The 8542-nt window shown below is 40.8% G+C and overlaps 2 long non-coding RNA genes across 2 annotated transcripts; both read right to left on the reverse strand.

Annotated features, from left to right (window-relative positions):
• Positions 1-5856: 5856 nt before the first annotated feature.
• LOC120711893 lies at positions 5857-7800 on the reverse strand. The gene is made up of 2 exons (XR_005690519.1): positions 6743-7800; positions 5857-6174 (listed from the first exon to the last, which is right to left on the reverse strand). It is a non-coding gene; the product is annotated as an uncharacterized LOC120711893 (long non-coding RNA).
• Positions 7801-7828: 28 nt separating this feature from the next.
• On the reverse strand, positions 7829-8213 carry LOC120711894. Its single transcript, XR_005690520.1, has 2 exons — positions 8006-8213; positions 7829-7931 (listed from the first exon to the last, which is right to left on the reverse strand). It is a non-coding gene; the product is annotated as an uncharacterized LOC120711894 (long non-coding RNA).
• Positions 8214-8542: the final 329 nt, after the last annotated feature.

The raw sequence follows: 8542 nt of genomic DNA on the forward strand, positions 1-8542 counted from the left end.
AGAGATGCTCCAGCATGAATGCAGCAACCAAGTTTAACCTATGATAAAATTTTAATTACTTGAGGATCAAAATTAGATTAAATGAAAGTCTAAACACAATAAACCTTAGAAATTTAATTAAAGCCAATTAAATTTATTATTAAATCGGAAAATTAAATTAGGGTGTTACAAGATCTGAGGGGAGGCACGAGTAGCCGGCAGTCTGAGGAGGAGGACAAGTGAGAGAGGACAAGCTAGGGTTTCAACTCATTTTATATTATGGAGATGTGATGCTAACCGTCGGATTTGGCGATGGATGGTCAGGAACAATTGGACCGAGTGGGCCGAGCTAAAAACAGCCTATATTTGTCTCAGATTGATATTTTTCATTTTTTCTTTCTATTTAAAGCACACTTGTGAAATAACTTGTAAAAAAGTATCTTAAATAGCCAATACACTTTTAAAATGTACTGGACAACGTTGAAGTTTCAAATTTTTTTGAATATATTTGATATTTTCCATCAACTAAATAAATTTCTGCATGCTTATAGTAAGTAATTCCAAGTTGAACTATATGTACCTCTAATAAAATTAAAACAATTAAAAATAATTATATTTAGGCTCACATGTTTTATTCTATCCCATGTCTTGGAGATAGATGAAATATTCAAAAGTTTATTAGGGATAATTCAAACTCCTTTCTCCAAATTACCACATAATAATTACAATAATATCTTAATTTGGTCAAAAAAATCTACAAAATTGGTATGGAAACATATTTTGGGTCCATAATCTTGCCATAGAAAAATCAAATAGTTTTAGTAAAGTGGGAGCATACATTGTTCAGAAAAGAATAGGTCTCGCACATAGTTTCTAATAACTCAAATCAAACTTTAAGATTTGAATACCTCATAATATTTTTGAACTTGTATGAACTTCAAATTTAGACATGACCTTACTCTAATCATAATATTATAAAATATGAAGTTATATTACCAATTGTTATGCAAAAATATATGTTTCTATTCTCTTTGTTAGTGGGAGAAATGAAGTCATATCAATCCGATTCATAAATTCGCAATAAACACATAGTACAATAATATTAAATAAAAGATCGTGATTTTACAAAATGTTAGAAAAAAGAATAGGCAAATTTGAAGTTAATATGACCAAGAAATACAGGATTCAACTATATACTATGAATTAAAAAAGAAAATATGAAGTATAAAGCAACCTCGCCGCGCGGCACGTGTTACTTCATCGCGCGACCATCCGGGTGGTGCCACGCGGTAGTGGGTTGCACGTCAGCCACACTAAAAATATAAAAAACTCAAACGTTCCTACAGCACAACAACAGCATAAGGAGTCCAGTGGCAAAGCCAGCACATGGTGTATTGCGAGGTCGCCAGTTCGATTCCTGCTGCCCCTCATTTTTTGTCTGCTAATTTAATGGTTGGAGAAAAAAACCGAGTTTTTATGAAACAAAAGGGTTCAAATGCCCCGCATAATCCCAACCAAAGCTTTTGGCCCAGTGGTAAGGCGATGTGGACTTGAGTGCTCGGTCTTAGGCTCGAAGCCCTGCATAGATGCCGTATTTTTTTGGTAAATACCGGCGGCTGATGACCTGGTTGTAAAGTGGTCTTGGCGACTGATGACCTGGCAGTTAAGTTGGCGAGGCGGTCTTAGAGCAACTCCAACAAATTGATCTTTCCCTTTCCTCTTTCTCACCATATAGGGAAATCTCTTTTCTCAATTTCAACATATATGGAAGAAGTACTCCAGCAGATTGATTTTCCCTCTTTCTATATGGAAAGGGAGATGTGATGTCTCCCCTTTCTATTGGGGATTGGAGAGAAATTATTGGGGATTGAGAAAAAATAAAGGGGAAAGGGAGATGGAAAATCAATCTACTAGAGTAGGTTTTTTTAACATCAATCCTCTATATTGAGAAAAAATGGAAATGAAAAAGGGGAAGATCAATCTGTTGGAGTTGCTCTTATCTGCGTGACCCAGGTTCGAAGTCCCGTTTCTCCATGGTTTTTCCTCCAAATTAACACCATGTATATGTGTATAAAAATATTAGTATCAGACTTATATACAAATGTTGGAGCAGTGCGATGTCAATTGGCAAGGAAGTCGCCTCTTATCTTGAAGCCCACCTCCTCTCCATTTTTTTAGTTTTCCATCTGCTACGTGGCCAAATAGGTTTGTCCTATTTTTTTTTTCTGGTGTGGGCCGAGTCAAGGAAGATCACAAAACTGGACCTGGTCTGCTTTGGGACAATGGGCTGTAGCAAAATAATACTAACCTCCGTTTCAAAATAACTGACAACTTTGACTTTACTATTTAAAATTTGACATGCACTTTCCATATAGGGTAGGATGACTTATTTTTTTTGATAAATTTTGAATTCTATAATGATTTGTTTTTTGGGATGGAGGGAGGATATGGCAATAATTTTAAATTTATTATTTGTGACGGATCTGCTAAAACATCACAGGTTTTGGACTGCTTCATGACGAAATCGATAAAATGTCACTGTGTTATGGGCCTTATATCCATATTGCAGATCCATGACGATCTCTGAAAACGTTACAAAAATTTCATCAGAATTCGTCACAGATTAAATGGTTTCTGGCACCAGTTGAAGAAGCTCATAGGTACCGGTTTTTCAGCCGGTACCCGCAAATCGAGACCATTGGCTCGGGTCTAGGATACTGGGTAATCCAGCCGGTGCCTTTGGCAGCTATAGGTACTGGTTGGAAAAATCAACCAGTGCCTTTAAGGAACCGGTACCAAAGAGTTTTCCGCGTTTATCCCAAATTTTTTTATTTGTTTTGTTTATTCTTTGAGAATTGCTATGCGTACCCGATCGAGCTATACAGTACTATATGTATACATCCATCGGTCATGTTAGAGTTCAAAGAATATTCGAAATTAACTAAAAGTCAAAGTCAAGCATTTAATTAAGTTAGCTAGCAATTACAATATATATACACATATACAAACAACACGACATCACGTTTAAAAATATTTACAAATATACAAGTCATGTTTATACTGCAGTTACTAATCCCTCAAGAGTTTGAAGAGAACACTCTATTGATGTGTCCGTCATGGTAGAACTCGCCTCTAGGATCCAGGATCTCCTTCACAATGAATCCTGTGAGATGCTCGCACATGGCGTTAATCCGATCAACATCGAAAGCAGCATTGTAGATTTGTGGCATCTATCATTTTTGAAAAGATGGATATATATTAATTCATCACGTTAGTATAATTAATTAAATATAGTTAAGAACGGTATGGACATACTCTGGTTTCCTCCGAAGTTTCTTTCCCGCATTCGACTAGACCATGTATGTAGTCGCATACATAATACCCACACCAATCAGTTCCTTTTTGTTATCTCGCACACTGTAAAAGAAATAAATTAGTTATTCTGTATTTGTGTACGCCTATGCAGAACATAGTACCCACACTAATTAGTTCCTTAGAGAATTGGTCGCGACCCAACATACCGGAAAATCCATTCTAACATCCAATTGCATCTTCCCTCCACCGACTCCTTTGTTCTTCTTTACAAATTGTTTCCACACCCTGTGCAGGAAATTTACTTGGATGTTGAATAATTGATGTAAAATTGAAAAGGATTCGATATGTGACATTGTACTTACTTGTTCAATGGGTCTATGAAGTGTTGGATTGCAGCCTATGGTCGCCTCATGGAGTCGAACACTGTAAGATTGCCGCTCTCCATGCAAATTATGAGCAAAACCCAATGATAACTGCAGATATATACACAACCATATTAGACTTAGCATTTATTTAGGAATATAAAAGAGGTTTTAGTCGACCAAGACTTACCCATAGTTGTAGGGTATCATTATATAAGATTTGTAATGAGGGCGCAACAGGGAATGGTACATGTTTTGACACGTCTCCTTGTAGTTGTTGTTAAGAGTTTTCTGGTTGATTAAAATGGCATCATGAAGCCCACCTGATGATGCCATCCTTCTTTCCAGCATCTTTGAAGCTCCATACTGAATGATAAAATTCAAATTATGAAGTGCACAAAGTTATTTACGTTGATGACAATCTAATTTTTTTTATATTTACAGAACCCAAATAGTGATGATAGAGACGTCTAGGGCTTGTCGATGATATATGTGATGTAAAAGTTCGAAGTAGACCCAAAAGTCGTCCTCCCCATGATAGAAATCGTGGTCGCGATACTTAACTCCAAACATATCCATTTCTTCGTTCGATATGCGCATGTACCATCTATGTAAATTGAACATCTATGTGTCTAGTTTGATCTCCTCCTCCTCAGTGACAAGAGGTTTTCCAAGCATGAATGGATGAGCAACAACTGTAGCAATTGGGATATCTGCCGTCCCCGCTGCCTGATCAAGTGTGAATCCTGTTTTGCGAGGAAATTCCTCCTCCTGTTCATTTGGTTGCCTCCCCACCATGAGGGGCTCGAGTTGCTTATGTACTAAGCCTAGTTGAGGAATAGTCTTTCCACAATTCTAATTTTTTCTCTATTATTGTGCCTTTATCAGCGTGCGATCAAAGTTCGAGGGTAGTTTTGTCGGTCCTGGTGGGTTGTTCAAGCATGAGTAGACCTTGGCTGCTATTTGTGGCTCTACTGGTACCCTCTTCTCTGGGACTTTAGGTTTGAAATGTTCTTTCACCTCGTGATCCACTTCCTCATCAAGTTCCTCTTGGGTCAGCTCATAAGCTAATTTCTTCTTAGGGCCTATCTTCTTTTCGACCCTTTTCTGCTTCTTGTTTGTGGGTCCAGCCAGTGGGAGGGATGATGCCTTTACCTGCACAATAGGCACAGGGTGATGCCACGAACCGGTGCCTTTGCCGCCGTGGTCATTTGGTACCGGTTAGAGGCACCACCCGGTGCCTGTGCTCCAGTATTGACTCCAGGTCGTGCCATGACCCGGTACCAAATTCCCTCCCTTCCGCCCAGTCCAGGCCAAAGGTACCAGGTACCGGCTGCAACAGCAGCTGGTATCTTTGGCCTGGACCTTTGGCCCGTTTTCTAGTAGTGAGCCGCAGGTCGTGAAGAGACAACGGAGGGCTCCTGAGACGGTGTCGAGAGGGCTGGGGCGCCGACGGCGTCGAGCTACGCCTACGCACACCCAGTGGCAGAGCCAGAAATTTGCGGTTGGGTATGCCAAACATAAAAAAATTGAAGCTATGCAATATAGTTGACGATAAATTATAATGGCCATAACAAATCCATAATCGCACCATTCGGCTGCTACTGCGGCTGCCACCGCTGCTTTGCGCTGCCGCAACACGTGGTAGCTGCAGCCGAGCATGCAACAATAGTGTAGTTAAATGGTGCGAATAATAACCAATGGTGGCGCTGGCACTGGGACGGCAAGGGCCTACGGCCTGTCCCTGTTGGAGTTGCCGTTGCCGAGTTGGGGAGGTCATCAGGACGAGAGAGCCGAACTGCTGGACGCTGGAGTGTCGCCAGACGCCGATCCAAGGGACAGGTGGATGGCCGAGATTCGAAGGCGAAGAGCTCAGAGCCGACACTATGTAAGAAACGCTCAAAGAAGACACCATCATACGAGACACTGTTTCTAAACACGTCTCCCAATAGCTCATTGGAGACATGTGTTAACAACCCACGTCTCCTATTAGTCTGTTGAAAAACTCCCACGAATAATCCGCGTCTCCTATATATCTATGTAGGAGACGCATATTGTAAACCCGCGTCTCCAATAAATTCATCAATTACTAGGTGAATGCCCGTGCGTTGCCACGGGTAATAAAAAAATCATAAAAATACGTGAATATCCAAGATAAATAGAAGTCATCAAACATAATTTTCACACAATAAACAGATCATTGACCAAAGATAAATAGTAGTGCTCGAACATATTACCAGGACTATCATCAAAATACATGTCACGAATGTTGGTCAAATTTGGACTCATAAAAAGGAAAATAATAACATATTAATGTTCAAGGGCAACTAAATATGCAAATAAATGTACAACAGAATATGAAAACATTGTGGACCTTTTTTGAAAAGAACTGTGTAGACCTTATCATCCTATTGTTCACATTAAGATCCATCAACAAACAATCAGAGGATCATGTAAGTGGAAAAGATGCTGGACTTGCCATTGTAGTATTGCAACTTGCAATGGAGCACATATTTTCCTGCAAGTCCATGGCCCCATGTTCAGTGATACCTGCGACTGGTTGATTGAGATATAGGTGTTTTTTTGCATTGGCTGATTGAATATATGCTTCAGGAATGACAGGATCTATAGTAACAAAGTAATGACATCTATCAGTTCACTGAAATGATGCATCGTAAATTAGGAACGATCATGCCCGTGCGTTGCTACAAGCATCGTAAGTAAGGTTATCATAATACATGGATTTAATAGATGCATCGTAACAGGGAACAGTAGGATCCATAGATACGGTAAAAATAGAATGTTGGCCTTAACTATGTCACACAATTGTCCAGCAAAGTTAGGCATATAAAGTAGAAATGATATATTTTCATGCAGTGCATAATCACATCAAATATACCCCTTTATTTCATATACCCGATGAAATTTATGCAAAATGAGCAGAGCAGCATCCCTTTGTTTCACTCTATGTTTAGTCTCAGAATAAGGCTGAAATCTCATATTAGAAACCCCCGACGTGCATGCTACTGAAATGGCACATTCCACATTAGAGAAAATCAGAGAACACACAACATTAGTACAGATACCTGGAACCACTTTGGATTATCTGGACTCTGCTGCGCGGCTAACACTTCAACAAATCCACATTGGGACGTGCCCTGAGCCTTCATTCTTGTAACCTCCAATGTTGCTTCCCTAGGCTCTTGACTGTGTCAGCACATAGATCTTTGAGATGTTGCTGTTGAGACAATTGCTGACAGGGATATCAATGAGCCTGTAGTTGGCACCCAATGGAACTGCAGGCTTGGCACGCTTGTTTGTCAGGGGGGACAATCTAGTCCCCGCACCACCTCCAAGAATGATTCTAAGAACACTCTGAGGCAGCAATTATGTGGTAATTGCATCCAGACAAATCGATTGAACAAAAAGTGCATTAAATTTATGAGTAATAATAACAGAAGGGCCATGTAGATCATTTTCTGTTAAATGATAAATTACTCATTTGTAGATCATGTTGGATTATATGGAACCACTTCATATTTTCCTACTTTTAGGTAATGAATGAAGGCTCAGGGCACGTCCCAATGCATAAAATTCCTGAAAACATGGAGAAATAGCTATAGTAAAATCATTAGGTTGTCTTTTGGCGCTCCACCGCACCAGTTTTGAGAGAACGTTGTTATAAATTACTAATGCTGGCATCAAAAGTAAACTTTTCCTGAAACTGATGCAAGGGAGGTTTTCTATGCTCCATGGGACCAGTTTGATAAACCCAACAAACCCAAAGAAACTGAGCTATTTTTTATTGTTCATGCAGGCAATGGAGAAAGACTCATTTGATGCCACCTTGCTAGCGAATAGGAGCTTATGCTGGCTGCTAGATGCTCAAAAGTCCTCGTGTTGCAGATTTTCTATGTGAAACTGAAAAGCTCCACCAATAAATTTTTTTTACTATACTTATTTGATAAGGGGTGGATATACTTATTTGATAAGGGGTGGATAACTTCTACCATCCTGATACAGGAAGGAGAATAGAATTGGTCACATGACATTCTCTTGGTGTTTCGATATTTCAATAGACCAATCAATTATTTTGCTAATTGATGAGTTCAATCAATAGCCGAACTAATTAGATTATCCACGGGGCACAAAACATCTAAATCTCACTTTTCCCATACCTCTGCTCATCGTCACAGTTTGTACTCAAGGAGCAAATTCATCACCATAGAAATTCCTTGAACTGCTCTGCGTCCAAGTTGTGGAGGCACACTGAACCTGCAGATACTGAAAACAAGAGGATTACAAGTAGCAGTGTCAGATACATGAGAAAAGCCAGAGCAGGTACTCACACTTGACATCGAACGGGAGGGAGCTTGGGGCCGGAGATGATCTGGGAGATGAGAGAGGAAGGGAGGGAGCTTGGTGACGGACGGAGCCACGGAGGTGAGATGGGATCCAAGGGAGGGGTCGGGGGGAGAGCTGAGGCGCGGGTCACCGGTGGAGCGGGCGACGAATGCGAGCTCGTCACCGAGGCCCGTCACCGCGCGCGCGACCTCCCTCCGCCCTGCCCCAGTCAGGCGAGCAGAGGCGGCGGCGGCGGCCACGCGCCATCGAGCACGCGATCCGGTGAGGTCGCGGACGGCACTGCCGGCGGGGCCGAGCGGCGACGCGGACGTCGTGTCCGGCGCGAGTTCAAACGGAACAATTTTCGGTTGTGGGGTAACGTCCCGATACAACCACCGGATCTCGGATCGAACAAGCATACTCCGCACAAAGACGACTCCAGAGATATTATAACTATATATTTTACAACACAGACATAGCAGTTATTACAACAAATTCAAAGTATTATTATAGGTCCAAACTCAGTAAAACGCTATACAAGA

This window comes from Panicum virgatum, chromosome 6K (assembly GCF_016808335.1).
Source record: "Panicum virgatum strain AP13 chromosome 6K, P.virgatum_v5, whole genome shotgun sequence".
NCBI lineage: Eukaryota > Viridiplantae > Streptophyta > Magnoliopsida > Poales > Poaceae > Panicum > Panicum virgatum.